This window comes from Dunckerocampus dactyliophorus, chromosome 3 (assembly GCF_027744805.1).
Source record: "Dunckerocampus dactyliophorus isolate RoL2022-P2 chromosome 3, RoL_Ddac_1.1, whole genome shotgun sequence".
In the NCBI taxonomy this organism is placed as follows: domain Eukaryota; kingdom Metazoa; phylum Chordata; class Actinopteri; order Syngnathiformes; family Syngnathidae; genus Dunckerocampus; species Dunckerocampus dactyliophorus.
This window is the reverse complement of record NC_072821.1, coordinates 14,115,485-14,131,729: the sequence shown is the minus strand read 5'-3', so window position 1 is coordinate 14,131,729 and position 16,245 is coordinate 14,115,485. Positions and strand designations below refer to the sequence as shown.

At 38.2% G+C, this 16,245-nt stretch overlaps 1 protein-coding gene across 10 annotated transcripts in view; it reads right to left on the bottom strand.

The window, feature by feature from the left end:
• tead1b (TEA domain family member 1b) overlaps nt 1-10,772 on the bottom strand; it is a 58,805-nt gene extending 48,033 nt beyond the window's left edge. For 9 of the 10 annotated variants that reach the window (XM_054770421.1, XM_054770420.1, XM_054770422.1 and 6 more), the window contains exons 1-2: nt 10,512-10,772; nt 9,948-10,073 (exon numbers count right to left, since the gene is read on the bottom strand). The gene's annotated coding sequence lies outside the window, so the exon portion shown is untranslated. The remainder of the gene's footprint in view (nt 1-9,947; nt 10,074-10,511) is intronic. The other variant, XM_054770423.1, reaches the window with a different exon arrangement.
• Nucleotides 10,773-16,245: the final 5,473 nt, after the last annotated feature.

Genomic DNA, 16,245 nt, shown 5'->3' with positions numbered 1-16,245 from the left:
GCTTGATAGTAGTAATTGTAGTAGTGATTGCAGATTCAAAAGGTTGTGCAACAAAATAATAGGTTAAGGGTACCATCATTTTTTTCCAGTCCTGTTTCAGTTGCTTTGTTTCATTGAAAGTTCTCTTGAACTACAATTCAAAAGCAATGCTTCCATTTATTATTTTTTTGTATATTTTTCTGTACTAACACTTTTGTGAGTTTCCGATTATTTCAGTGATTCTGGTGAGATTTTTCTTCTTTGGTATAAGAGTCCAAACAATTTTCACCATGTATGAATTAGAATGTGAATGTGAATCTGATCTTACGAAATGAAGACTTTTGAGTAAATCTACATGCTTGACAAAAACAGAGGTACAATATAAATTAGGAAGGTCCACTAAAGAGTCTACAATACTTTCTTATGCGTGTGTTTATTTTATGCCTCTTAAGTGGGGTGTATGTGTCTCATGTCATCCAACTCAAAACTGAGGCCTGGACCCCACCACCTCCCATCAGACCACTATGGGATCAATCTTTGTTTGCCAGGGAATAGGATTGATTTACAGTTTGTGTCAAAGCAGCCATCGCTCCACCCGCCTCAGAATGAAAACCACGTAGCAACAACATGTCCAGGACAACATCAGCACTCCAGCAGTCTAGAAAAGAGACATTGTTAAAAAGGTCCTCCCACACAAGGGGACATTTGACTGCAATTTTAAGACCTAAAAACACCCACTCCTTCTTGTAATAACAAACCACACATAAAAATAAATATACCTCTAAAATATCAAATATAACTGGAGCCTGGAGGATATTTGCCTATCAAAAATATGCAGTGCATTCCAGACAGCGTGTGCCTACACCACAGTGGCGTGGAGTGCGAGCGGAACACATAAAGCTCAGGAAATTAAAGCTGTAAATAAAGGTCCATCAGATAGAGGATCTCGTGACAGTTATGAGAGCAGAGCAGGCCGGGCGCTGGCCGCAGGCTCATTCAGGACGTGTGCGTACGGGCATGAAAAAACAAATCACTGTGATGAGTGTGAGGACGACCATTTGCATTTCCTTGTCGACAGCCATTATTGTGCCCATACATGTTTCCCTTCATGTTTTCCATTGCCAACTATGACGTATCACACTGAATTTTACCTTACTTATTCTTCTGCTGGCTCACAACGAAGGCGGTTGCATCTTATCCCTCTCCTCTACCTTATCTTCCCTGCTACGCTTCTGTAAAGTGTGCTTATTTGTGCCTATGTTGCTGAGGTTTTTTTACAGTCCCACACTGTACTTCCCCCATAAGAGCATAGCTTGGAGTTGCTTTTTTTTCTCCTCCCCTCTTCTCTTGTTCTCCCCTTTCCTCTCCCCCTTTTATCACCCAGTCTTCCTGTCCTTCCTACCCCCCAGTCGTACTGTATAGTATTGTATATGTACGGATGGGCGATTGCACAATTTCGCTTGTACCTCTGTATAAGTGACGAGTAACAGCCACTCTTCTTCTGCTTCTGAATACAACAGTTTGTTCACAGGTGCTACGAGACAGAATTTCATTTGGCAAACAGAATGTAATCACTTTCTTTTTACTACACAGCAAATATTACGTCACAATAACAATAAAAAGGCTACATACGATCAGTAATGTTGAAAGAAATAAGTGCTTAAGTCATTCAGATGAGCCCTCCATTTGAAATATTGCACTGACATTAATATTTTAATCATCCCTCCATCAACACAGTCTTTGTTTTTTTGGTACAGAATTTAGAAAGAGTAAAGCACACAATTAAAATCCCTATGAACAATTTGAACAGGGGCATATTCAAAAATATCCGGTCGCAATACCGTCTACAAGAAGGGTGCTCACACTTTTTCAGCCTGCGAGCTACTTTTAAAATGACCAAGTCCCAAAGATCTACCTCCTACTATGAAAATATAGAAAATATATATTTACTGTCTTGATAAATACGTGTATTTATGTACATTGTACATGTATATCGGGGTGCATGCACTTTTTCAGCATGCAAGTTATAAGTCAACATGATCTATCTCTATCTCTCTATAAAACATATAACATATATATAAAATTTAACCGGTAAACATTTAAACTACTACACTAAATACTAATTATTAGTATTTCACATTCACAGTTTCAAAGTTTACACGTTATCAAAGTAGCTGATATCATTCACAAATAATTCACAATTCAATCCAATATGGCAATAAAGATAATTACACATAATTCCTCAATAGGTAGTAAGTAATACGTCAGTCAAAATAGCTATGTAGCGTTCATTAGACACACACTTCATGTATTACGTCCAGTTAGCATTTGATGTCAAACATTATCGATATACAAGAAATGAAAACAATTGTACAAAAGACAATGCAGCCAAATTCAAGCCAACATATTACAAAGGTTTCAGCATTTTCCAATTCATCATGAAATAATAGTTTAAGAAACGGAAGTGTAGAAAAACACGCATTTCTATAGTGGAGCTCATGACGCAAAGCAAAGTCATCAAACAATTGACTTTTTTTCTTCATAACTAGCCGCTAAAAGTGAACGGATAACTTTTGTTATAGATATAGGCATCTTACCGCTGAGTTATTTTATCCATAATCGGGACAAAAAGATGAAAGTTGCATCTCTGTGTGTAGTTTGCCACAGGGCAGCAAGAGCAAATCAGGAGGGGACCTTAATGTCAGCTGACTGATGTCATATGACATCTACAAGATGACATCTATGCGAGCGACCCAAACTACCTTCGCAATCAACTGTTAGCTTGACTTAATGGGCACCCCTAGTCTACAAATATGGCTGATATATTGTCCTGCAACGTTTTTCTATGTTAAAAAACAACTTTTGTCATTGTTTCAAAGTGTTTACAGCATTTATTTAAATTAAATAAGGCTTTTCAAGTAACCTCCAATATGTTGATTTTCGACTAATTATAGTTACTTTTTGTACAAAAGGATACTCAGTAAAGCAAAGTGAGTCTCCTCTCAGACAATATAATGACTGGGGCATCCCCTACTCCCTGAGAAATGGTATTTCTGAAGTCTATGTTGTGGAGTTTATCGTATTTACTCACAATAAAATAGACATACAAGTTCATACAAAGCATATTGACAGTATCTGTAAACAAACAACATAAACGGTGTAAATTCCTCCCTTTATCCACAATACAGTATTTTTCAAGATGGAGCTGTTTGTTATCTTGCCATTCAACTCTTACAGACTACCTAATGTCAATGCAGAAGTTCAGTGACACAGTCACTGACAACAACATGTTGAGCCCCACGTTACACAAACAAACCATGCCACACTGTTACGACTGGTATTTTAATGAAAGTCTGCTGAAAAGTGAGCTGCTGACATTCTGTATCATACAGAAACATACAGCAGTGAGCTGAAGTGGTACAGTATGGATCAGTAATGAAGTAATGTAAGTAATGTAAGACTTAATAAGTAAGTTTGTAGTAGTCCCTCGCCACATCACAGTACAAATTTTGCAGCTTCATTCTATTTTTCAAAAGTAGATAAATTATAAGTCATGCTGTTTCATAATTGAATACAGTCTATTAGTAAATGAAATGCATATTTAAGCAAATTGTACATATTTTTGCCTAAATTAAGCATTTTCAAGCATAAAATTTAAACATTAATTTTAACTTTAGCTAAATGAACTACAATAGAAATACAATGCATTAAAAAGACACATTCAAATTATGAATGTAGTATTCTACACTGGTCACTAGGTGTCAGTAATGTTACTTTAATGCTGGGTGAGACAAGCACCAGACTTAATCGCCGGAAGAACAGACTTTTGTTGTAGGTCGGAATTATCTCACAACAGGCACAATAATAATAACAACATAATAATTGTAAAAATAATACAAATCATAATAATAACACGGGGTACTGTTGCGCCATAACCCATGCGAAGCTAAAACTCAGCTCTGAACCCCCGACGTCACTTCCCATCCTCAACACATCCGGAACAGATTTACTGCGACACACACGGGCATGTTTTATTTATGTCTTAAATGGCTTATTTTTTCTGATTATATCAACTATATTGGGTAATACAAGTGTAAAGGTGACTATAGGGGTGTTAGGTCATGTTTTGAGGGCTCTAATCATGCTACAATGTTATATTTGGAAGGTCGTAAACAGTTTTTCTATGCTCTAAATACAAAAATGTTCCATTCATAAAGAAGGAATCCTACTTTGCAGAAATTCACGAATCACGGTCGGCCCTGGAACCAATTAACCACGATAAACAAGGGATTACCATATAGCTTTTCATGTGTCTAAACTACAATTTCAAGGAAATTTACGGAGTACATTTTGCATATTAGTATAGCAAGTTTCTGTGCCTCCTCTGAATCCAGGGCACCTTTGGGCCAGACAGCCTTATCTCTGTCAGTTCTGATTACATTACAGCAACCATTGATGAAGTAGAAATTTGTAACCAGGAATGGTAGCAGGATATATTTGAATAGAAACCAATAATTACACACAGTCAGTTAATGAAGTGACTGTACAGCTTAGTTGATGGGCTGAACACCATATTGCCTGAATAAGGGAAAGGAAGTTGTTGAAGTAAAGACTTCCTGCTTTCATTGCGGTTAACAACTCCAATTGTGTCTGAAGGTGACTCATCTCATGATTCCCAGAATAGATAATATACAGTATTGCTTTTCATTACTGTCTGATGAAGAACTTTCCAGCAACTACATTTAAAGCATGAGTTTAACACTAGATTTCAGGTAAGACTAATTCGATTTACACATGATGGTGATAATAGGAATGACAGACTTGAACATGACTGTGTGAATTAAAGTCCAACAGACTGATGCTAAGGCAGTCTGATTATCAACATGCATGATGATTAAAAAACCAAAAAAACAAAACTGTTGAATTAACTAAGAAGGTCTGACAGAACCAAAGTGCCTCCGGTAGCTGGCATACCATTTATGGCTGCAGTTTGAAGCAGATTTTCTTAGATGACGTCAGTGGCTTTGAGCCAGCTTTTCCTTTTTGGTGGCACTCACGGCTGGACTCAGTGGGCCCTGCTCAAACTGCTGAGCAGCAGCACACACACTCTAAAATTCCCTTTCTAGACCAGGGTTTACCTCAGGGCACAAACAGTATGGGAGCCTGCGGGAGTGTCCTCTTTTTAAAATATGCTTTGACCATAGAGAGCACCGATATGATCCTAGTAGCCTGCTACATATCACATCTTTCACACACAATTAGTGAATCTGTGTCCAGATTCACTTATAGTTGTGGTTCACCTTTAATTTTCATACCAATAAAAACAACTGAATTCTGTTATTTTAAGGAAATCATGGGACACATTAGGCGTTCATGTATCCATGAGGAATATCACTGGGTCTTACAACTACCGTAAAAATGTTGGGATGCATTTTCTATACCACTTGTCCTCATTAGTGTCATGGATAAGCTGGAGCCTACCCATCTACGGTCGAAAGGCGGGGTTGACGCTGGATTGGTCGTCAGCCGCAATCGCTGGGCACATATAGACAAACAGCCATTCACGCTCACATTCATACCTATGGACAATTTAGAGAAGGGGTGTCCAAAGTGCAGCTTGAGGGCAATTTGCGGCTTCGCAGCTTATTTTTTTTGTACATTGTAGAAATTTAAAAAACAGCAAAAATGGGAAAAAATAGAGCAAAAAATTAAGACAAAATGTTGATACTAATAACTCATAATCAAACAAAGCTTTTCTTTAAATATATAGAAAGTTTTTTTAACCTTTTTACAAAATTACAAAATACATAAAAATATCAATGTGGCCCCCCGCATCCTTTAATTTTCAATATGCAGACCTCAGTGGAAAAAGTTTGGTAGCCTTGATGTAGAGTCTCCAATTAACCTAACATCCATGTTTTTGGAATGTGGGAGGAAGCCAAAGAAAACCCACACATGCACAGGGAGAACATGCAAACTCCACACGGCGATGCACAAATGGACATTCAAACCCTCAATCTCCTGACTGTGAGGCCACCATGCTAGCCACTAGTCCACCATGCGGCTGGGATGCATGTACAATTTTATTTACGGTCCAGTAAAGACATTATTTCTGGTAATAATTCCTTTGGTGACGAGACAATGTCAATACAATGTACAATGTAAACTTGAGAAAATTGCCGTACATTTTTAACATCTGAGAGAATGTTTATAAGCAAGCAATGTTACAATAATAAACAGTTATTTAATGAAAAAGGAAACAAAACAGACCCACAAAAGGGCAAATCAAACACATGGATGGGCAAAATGAGTTTACTTGTACGGATTTAAATAGTCTTACTACATACCAACAATTGCAGTGTGGTTAGTGCTTGAGATATACAGCATATAGTCATGAGTAAGCTTCAATATATACCACAGTATGAAAAAGTCACAAAACTAAAATTAGCACTAAAATTATCCATCATAACGTTCCTGCGATGTGAGAGAAAGTGGCGGTCCAGCACTACCACTATGTGTAAAAATACTTTGTCATGTCCTGTGTTATTCCTCGCAGTTGGAACTGGGCTTCGATATGTTATAACCACAGGCGTGTGCTGTGTTGCCAAAAGTCGGGCATAGATAGCACCGGCGTTAGCTGCCTCATTAGCATTGAGCACTGCCGGTACGCTGTTGTCACCATTGTCGGTCCACGTATTACTCACATCAAATGTCACCAAATGTGGAGATGTGATTCAAAACAACACAGGAGTGAGAATACGTGGTATAAAACGTTTACTCTCCACTGAACAAGCAACAACCACTTAACAGGGTCTCAGTTGCTAACAACAATCACATGATCTGGAAACGTTAGTTCGTGGAAAAGTGTGACCCTGCACATTCACCACTATGAAATAATAACATAACATTATGAGGATTTTTTTTTTATTATTTATGTTGTGACCTTCTTGAGCCCCTTGATTGCATGCATTTGCATTTGCATTTTTACTTGACTTGAGTTGCAGGATTAGCCACAGTAGACTGCATTGAGAACTGCATTTTATGTATTTATTAATTATTTAGGAAGAATTCAGTTATTTTTTTGTTATTTATTTTAAATACATAGGTTCCACTTTCATCGTATTTTATTATATGGTTTAAAAACGACTGTGTTGACTTGTCTTTTTTTCTCTTTTTATATTTCAAAATAACACAATTTAGAGCTGTAATTATAATACCGTGAAACTGTGATATTTTTGTCTAAGGTTATCCTACCGTCAGAATCTCATACCGGCCCATGCCTCCTAGTCATTAGCTTGATTGACAGATTTCCATACAGGTTAGGTGATAAGGTAACACATTAACCCGGGCAAACAAAACAAAATATCATCTGCAGCTCAAAAACAAATATGTCATCAACTGCAAATGTTATAATTCATTTACAAAATTAATAGTTCCATTGGTAACACTGATACACCAGTAAAATGTTGACAGATTGTAAAAAACAGCCCAAGTCAGAACGCCATACAGTATGTTCAAAATTGCACAGCCTTAAACTGAAAGTTGCAACTCAAAGTCTGAAAGCAACCAAGAGAAATTGATAATCTGCCAACAAAGTAAAATAGTAACAAACCACATGTACAACAATACGGAAAAAAGACATAAGTGCGTTTAATGCAGGCTTCAATACTAAACGTCTAAAAGTAGGTAGCTATACAAAAAGGCAGCCCTCAGGTTCCAAACGAGTTCTGTTCCTAGACTGTGATGTACGTCAAGTTTTAGTGCAAGTCGGAACTTATACCACCATTTTACCAAAATTAACGCGTAAGGCAAGGATATATAAAATACAGGAATAGAAAGATTCAGTACAGAAATTAAACAAAACAGTCAGAAAAAAGGACAGAACTTCTCCTTTTATCCCTGTGGTTGGCCTGCATACTGGGGGGAGTTTCAAGGAGAGACAAGCTTATTGGGGCGAGGAAGTCTCAATAATGACACCACTACCCTGCTCAATTATCACTGTCCATTTCATAGTAGAAGATCCTTTCACATGTTCAAGAATACCATCTTTATCCTTCATGATGGCTGCAACGTTTGAGCAGCTTGGAACGGGCATGCAGCCAATGTTGATATCTGCGCTGAGCGTTTTACAATGTCTAATTCCACTTCCCTTTTCGTTTACGTGCTGCCCCTAGAAGAGCTTGCCTTACACTTGCGCGACGTACTCGAGTGCAAAAAGTAAACAAATAAGCAATGTTATCCTTACTCCATGTAGCTGCAAATGAGGCGTACACGCTGAATATGACGAGTAACACACTGCTTAGCGTGCATTCATCTGCCACACGTGCTGTAACTATTTCTTGAGTGAGTCTGGTGTTTACGGACTAAAATTGCGGTTTTAATTCATTCATGGGAGCGCTTTCGTAACCATGGGAAGACGTAACACGGAACGCCATAACCGGAGGACCACCTGTATTCATGATTTTATTTGAGTTTGAACTAATGCATTGTCCTACCTTAAACTAAACATTAAGTAGAAGGAGTTTAGGGGTAATTACAATGTCCTATTCTTGCACAAATGTTATGCAGGCTTCGGTCCAACAGGTTGCCCGATTGCATAAACTAAAAACAAAGCATCCATTTCTATCCCCTAACATTTTTTTCTCCTGCCAGTGAGCAGATTTATAATGTGACATGTTTGGGGTTATGCCAAGTTCAGAATGTTTCCTGGAAATAATAGCTGTTTTGTGCCAATAGATGGATTTGTTGGCTCTTTTCTTTTTATTTGATCCTCTTCTGAATTAAGAATTAAGCAGTGTTCTGAGCTGGTATGATGAGAAATTGACATAACCAATTTAGTTCCCATTAAAACACTGCTTTTTTGGCTGTAGTCAAAACAGATGACAAAGAGGAGATTTTGTTCCCCCTGGAGCTTCCACAAGTCCTAATTTTCTTCTACCTAGCTTATTCAACATTAGTTGTACAAATGTGTTGTAGAATAATGTTAACGTAGACATTTGATTGAGAATAAGTGCTGAAAGAAAAGAGAAACACTTTTGTTTGAACCAGAGCAACATGTCTGGACTGTGGAAACAGTGACCTTGTGACTTTTGGATGCTGCTTGTTTAAAGAAAGCGTGCCCAAAGTTCGGTCCGGGGGCCATGTGTGGTCTGCAGCACATCGTAGAAATAACATTAAACAAAAAAACTGCAAAAATGGGAAAAATACCAGAAGGCACAACGTAAAGAGAAACAGCTAAAATGCTGGCGCTAATAACTAACACAATATGTCTTTATACATGAACTGATATACTTTCAAAGTGGTTTTTTTTTGTTTTATATAAAAGAATATCAAAGAGGTCTCCTGCATCCTTTTGATTTTTCAGTAGCCTATGCTGCACTCTGTGGAAAAGGTTTGGACACACACTTGCCATCTTTAAACTACAGTAGTTCATGACAAGAATAATTGAAATTGGATGTGGCTAATTAAAGTTTGTAGCTGTATTCTTGTACATGGATTTCATAATAGTTTGGGGGTGAAGTGAGGGTAGTGTCGAACTTAGTGACACCGACTACTTGTGAGAGCTTACTTTTAGCTCAGCAGGCACTTCCCAAAAAGGAAAATGAAAAATCTCTTAAAGAAAAAAGGCGGCGAAAGTAGAAAATAAAAGCACCTCTTAACACGCATATTGTGTTTACTTCATGCGAGTTAGTTCCAAAGCGGAGTACTACTTTTTCAACGAGTGAAACGTCAATTTAAGATAATATTCCTCCGACTGTATTAGGGTGGGGGTCAACAACTAAATACTTAGCCTATGGATGTTTAACATTCAAAGAAACACGCCAGCCTTACAAATACTTGATTATTTAGTAGTCCATTAGCAGACGCGTAGAAATGAGTTTTGGCTAATCTTTCCCTCGCTTGACTAGTAAGAGTTACGCTAACACGGAGAGACACAGAAGCCAGGGATAAAAAAAATATATACTCACACAAAACTTCGATGGCGATGTAAAGAAACAAAGTCCCGAGTGGTGAAGCAACAAGTCTCTCCGGTGTTTTTCTTCGAGGTGGTCCAAAAAGGCTCCGGTGAAATCCCCCAACAACTGCAAGCTGAGCTAACCAGAGAGAGAAGAGCAACGCTTACAATCGTCATGTTGTCAAAAAATGTTTTCGAGACGGACATTTATTTGCGTTAAGGCTAAAAAAAATCCCTCTGGGCGATTCTGGGGACCTGACACGGAGCAGACGACATGTGGCGCTTTTAAAAAGGGGCGTATGAGCAGCCTTCTTTTCAAAAAATGTCAAAAATGTTAAAGATTTTCGCCGCTCGGCCGACGAGAGAGAGCGGCCAAAGTGCCTGTTGCAACAGCGAGCAGAGCCGGCCATATAACCCCCGCCACCAACCGTTACTACACACCATGGTGAGAAATAACTAACATTTAATAAAAAGGCCAGCGTTTTTTATAAACTCTCCACTATTTGCGAAGACGTAAACTAAACCCAGCAAAAGTCTACAGCCAGTTTGAATGCCTACAACTAGCAATGAAACTTACCTCGTTATTGATATCTCATATAAAACATCCCCTTTTTAGCAAATGTGCTGTTACTGGGAATTCACAATACAATGTCAAGTTATTCTTGTGTTTCTGGGTCGGCAAGGAAGATGTAGATGAATCGCTTCGCTCACTGACAGAGATGCGAAGAATGCTCGGAATGAGAAGAGGAATGAAATGAACGCAAGGAGCGAGTTTGAGCCGGGGCGGAGCGAGAGGTGGCGTCATCCGGAGCCCTGCAGCCTCCCTCCGCCGCGTGGGGACAGGGAGGGAGCGCTGACATCCCGGGAACTGTGGCCTTCAGGGACACGCAGAAAGTTCGATTTCTGAGCTTCACGGCGGCCATGGTCAAAATGAATGTCCATTGGGCAAAATTGAATGCAAAACATGAGACATTCGCACACGATGTCATATTTAACATATGTTTCTATGTTTTGTATGGTTCTCCATTAGACTTCAATGTACAGTTTTTTAATTTGGGTCCGCTAAATTTGTGGAATTGGCCCAATTTAAGACTGCATGAGAGAAATGCTGCAAATTCACAAAACAAATCGGAAGTTTGCCAGGCTTCCAGGGGAGCCAGACTTTTGCACACCATGTTGCTGTGTGTTTTCAGGCACCATAGATATGACATCAAGACCTGAAACAGCTTATCTTTAGAAGAGATAAATGCATATCTTTCATTGAGCAGTACCATTTGATAAGGAGGGTAAGGTTGATTCCTCTCTCACTTGGCATTAAGCTGCATTACATTAGTTAAGCTTTTTAGCAAAAGCAAAGTATTTTGGTGTTCTTCATAGGGTTAATTTAGTTTCCGTGTCACTGCAATGTCAGGGGCCCACTTAGATGGCAAGATAAAAGTCAGTAACACTTTTGTTTTGTAGTTAATGTAGTTGCTGATGAAGCGACGGTGAGTGCATGATGTCAGAGATCTATCTAGAAAAGTGAGTGGCAGACTACTGATAAATCGATCAGTAATGTTTGCAAGAGTAAAACGAGTTTCACGAGCGCTCTCAGTTTTCAAAATGGCTTGGGTTCACCTGTGAAATAAACCCAAGACATTTCATATCTAGATGCACATGGTCCAAACAGCCACACAAAACCGTGGTCCTGTCTCAACAAGTCATCCGTTAGAGAGGGCCTGTGTTTTGACACCGTTCTCTCAAAAGAAAACCATCTCGGAAGATGAACGACCGGCCTTCTGAAGACATCCATCGACACCTTTTAACGCCTGTCTGTGCATGTTTGGCCCAAACAGTGGAAGGTAGGGGGTTGAAATACCCATCATTCTTGTCTGTCAATTTTTTTTTTCCATTTCATTTAGCCGTCACACATGAATGTGTTGTTTTTTGGAGTATGTTTATGATGATGATTGTATCATTGGCTATAGCTAGACACTTGCCAAACACAGCATTGGTACAGCAGCACTGTCAAATGAGATCCGGTACAAAATTCGATCAAAAAAGAAGCCTTTACAAAAACAGCACTGATAGATTTTGATTTGATTTGATAACATTGTTGTGGTTGTGCTTTGCAGTGGTGCAGAACAGCACTGTACATACTGACAAGTATGTCTTACATTGAACTTACAGTCATGGGAAAAATGTTTAGACCACCCTTGTTTCTTCAGTTTCTTGTTCATTTTAATGCCTGATACAACTAAAAGGTACCTTTGTTTGGACAAATATAACAATGACAAGAAAAATAGCTCATAAGAGTTACATTTTTTGGCAGTACAATGCTTTAGCTATTCATGTAAGAACTTAAGTGGATTTGGTTATGATCAAGAAAACCATGGAAGTTGCTAGATATCAGCTCTTAAATGATTTGTTATCATCATGATATTTGTCCAAACAAAGGTACTTTTAGTTGTACCAGGAATTAAAACGGATCAATAAACTGAAGAAACAAGGGTGGGCTATCATTTTTTCCATGAAACCAAAAAACGCACTCAATCATTTTATTCAGACAATGTGAAAAAAAGATCAACAAGGGTCATAATACAGTAAACAATACGAGTGGAAGTTAAGTTCCGTCAATCACATCAAAATGGAAAGAAATCATCCTAATAATAAAGCGAAAAGGAAAGAAATCAACTAAAATTCATGCTAGGACAATAATAATAGTGTATTGGATTTATATAGCATCTTGCTAGATAGTAAAGGAATAAAATATTTCTGTTAAAAATATGTAACTTAAAGAAGACCGACCTCCACTTGAGTTCTAAAGTGCTTTTTCACCCATTTGACTGCCACAGCGTGCAACTCTTTTAAAAACAGTTTGTGCACTTGCAGGTTAATCTCTTTATCTCCGCAGCAGCAATGTCGCCTGTGCAACAAAAGATACTGCCAGAAGGATACAGACATTAAAGTCAGATGATTGCGTAACAATGTTTAATTGTGATTATGACCAGATGTGCACGGAGATTTTTGCAGAGGCAAAGGATTTTGTGATATCACACAGACACATATTGTTTTTAGAACAACCAGCTTTACGTGCAGTTATCAAAGAGAATCAGAGCAGGAGAAATTCTGCCATCTGGCAGCGATATAGTTTGGCTAACGCCGTGTGACACAAAATATCTAGAGTTACAGTGTATACTGCTGACCTAGTTGTTGCAGACACTACTTTATGTTTGTAACAGTAGCAAGGCACAACTTTGGATCTACTATAAATGTACAAACAGGTGGAGAACGAACGCACTTCAAAGGATCTGAAACTAAAAGTGAGTGACAGAAGAATAACGCTGGATGGATTCTCCAGTTCGAGTGCATCATAAATCAATAATACACAATTACAAGTTCAAGCCCATGCAACACACTATGAAATCTCATCCTCACTGTCACACTTTCACCACTCACACCTTCCAGTATTTTTCTTAACTGATGTGCAGTAAAAGCACCTATTGTCCTACATTGAGTATAAATAGCACATTATTCTTAGCGCGGTAGAATAGCCTTATTTAATACCATTGCAGGGGTAGGTATACGAAGGCAGCAGTGTAGTTAGTTACTCATAATAGCTGGAAATGCTCCTGTTCAAGGCGTCTTGATGGAGGTTACCTGATTACAGGTGATCGTTTCTCTGTTTGGTGAAAAGGCACATCTCAGGTGCTGGATGTTACAGATGAATGTGGCTGAGAAAAAGTGATTATACCAAAGCATTGCCCGCTCTCCGGCTTGAATGTCAGATGGTGAGCCTACAGCAAGACATCGTGGACTCAATATTTAGTGCCGTGCACGTCAACAACTGCAAGCGACTAGCGACTCCACTTTGTTGAATTTTGAATGGTCTTGACGAGCTCATTTCTTAAATATTGCCAAATTGTACAAATGGCACAAATCATCTGAGAGAAGTTCACCAGCTTAAAAAAAAAAAGCAAAATGCAATGAAAAATATTAAAATGTAATGTTGCAGTGGCCGCACGGCGGACTAGTGGAAGCATGTTGGCTTCACAGACGATCGAGTGTTTGAATGTCTTTTTGGGCATCTGCGTGTGGAGGTTGCATGTTCTCCCGTGTGTGGGTTTTCTGCGGGTACTTCGGCTTCCTCTCACGTCCCCAAAACATGTAGGGTGCACTGCAAAAACTACATTTCAAGAAAGTAAAAAAGTCCCTTTTTAAGCAACCATTTCTTATTTTTTTCCTAAAAAGAAAAAAATATCTTGTCTAGCAATTTTCACTTCGGAAAAATAATCTAATATTAAGATGGTATAGCTAGCCATTTCTTAGGAAGACATTTTTTTTTTTTGCCAGAAATGTGTTATTTTTTGTAATAGCAATCTAAAAACTTAATTTGGATTATTCTTCAGCAATAGATCATACTGTATATATTTTTGCATTTAATTAAGAGCAAAAACTGCTTACCTAACTTTCTAAATTTAAGAACAGATTCGCACAGAGAAAATATATCTAAAAAATTGCTGATTTAGGAACTTCATTGCAATTTTTATTCAAGAAAAATAATATTATATTAAGAAAGTATCGCTAGCCAATTCTTATGAAAATATTTTTTGCCAGTAACTATTTTTTTTCTAACAAGGTAAAAACCTTATTTGGATTATCCTTCATCAACAGATTAAGAATATTTGTCTTCAATTAAGAATAAATCTGGTTTCTAAGCTTTGTAAATTTAACAATGGACTCACACACGGAAAATAAATGGAAAGATTTGCTGATTTCAGACCAATGTGAAGGCTGCACAGCAAATTTCATAGAGTGTACCAAGATTCATTCAATTAAATCTAGTCATAAAATCTGTGTAAATGTGTCAAATTCTTAAACTTGATTAAAGAAAATCTTACTCTTTTTATATCTAGTTTATAAATGTAAAAACTAGTGCATTTACATGCAAATCATGACAAAAAAAGAATTCTGATTGTGTTTATGACAGTAGGTTTTCCTACATTAAGTGAATCTTAAATACAATCACACTCTTTTTAAATAAAAAAAAGTTCCATCCATATAATTTGCATCCTGCTTGTTGAAAAGAAGTAACCAGCATAACTAACATGCCGACAAGTGACGACATTAGCTGCGTGGTGGCTGAGTGGTTAGTATGTTCGCCCCAGGGTTCAAATACATCCGTGTGGAGCTCACACACCCCACCCTGTGTACCAGCATCCTTCCATATCCATGATAGGTTAATTTGAGGCTCTATAGATATTGTAAGAACATAGACCAGTACTCCTACATCTAGAAAATGAGAAATCATTTTTGCTTAAATTTTGTCTCAATCTAAGAATCTTAGAAAAGCATTTGGCTTACTTCTTACCTTGTAATAAGAATAAGAACATTTTACTTAAATCTAGCTAAGTGACTAAGAACAACTTGCTTGTTTTAGGACCCATTATGTTCTTAAAAGTCACCAGAGAAATATTCCAGTTATAAGAATTCTACCCAAGCAAATTTTGCTTACCTCATTGGTAGATATCTTTGCTTGAAATAAGAAAAGTTGTCTCATTTTGATATCATTTGGGCTTCTTTCAAGTATGGCTGTTTTTGCAGTGTAGGCAAATTGAAGATTCTAAATTGTCCTTATGTGAGAATGTGAGCATGGATGGGTATTGTCTATGTCTACACTGCAAAAAAGGGGCTGGCAAAATATAAGATAAAAAGGACTGGATTTTTGGAAAAAAATACTGAAAACTAGTGAAATTGCATTTTTGCGTGTCTCTATGTAAACAGCACATTTAGAGGTTACTCATGCACGTAAACTCATTTACATTCATGCACGTAGCAAAGAAAAGTCAATTGACGCGATTGCTCCTCCCAAGAGCTGATGAATGAACGTGAGCGAGCCTCGGCGGTGGCGTCGGGTGTCAGTGGGTAGAATCAGAGCAACAGAGCCAATTGGCCAGTGAGGCTTGCTGGGGGACTGGGAGGGCGAGAAGGAAATGTCATTATGAAGGACTTATGTAGACTACCCATGCAGTTTTCGGTATGGGATTTTCTGACCCTGGAGAAAAGTTTTGATTATAAGAACAAACATTTTGAGAAACTTCTTGACATAAGTGAAAAGTCCTCCTCAGTAGACTTCTCGATGCCCCAGATTGCCAAGATAGTCTAAAATGTCCCAGAGTAAAAGCTGGGCTGTGTTGTTAATGACATTGTTGGGCTGTGTTGGCCGGAACTTCCTCGCATTGTTGCTTAGTGGTGTGGGAGCACGCCTGGTGTGTTTTATCTAATGTTGAGCTGAAAGGAAGCTCCAGCCATTCGTCAAACTGGTGGAGAAA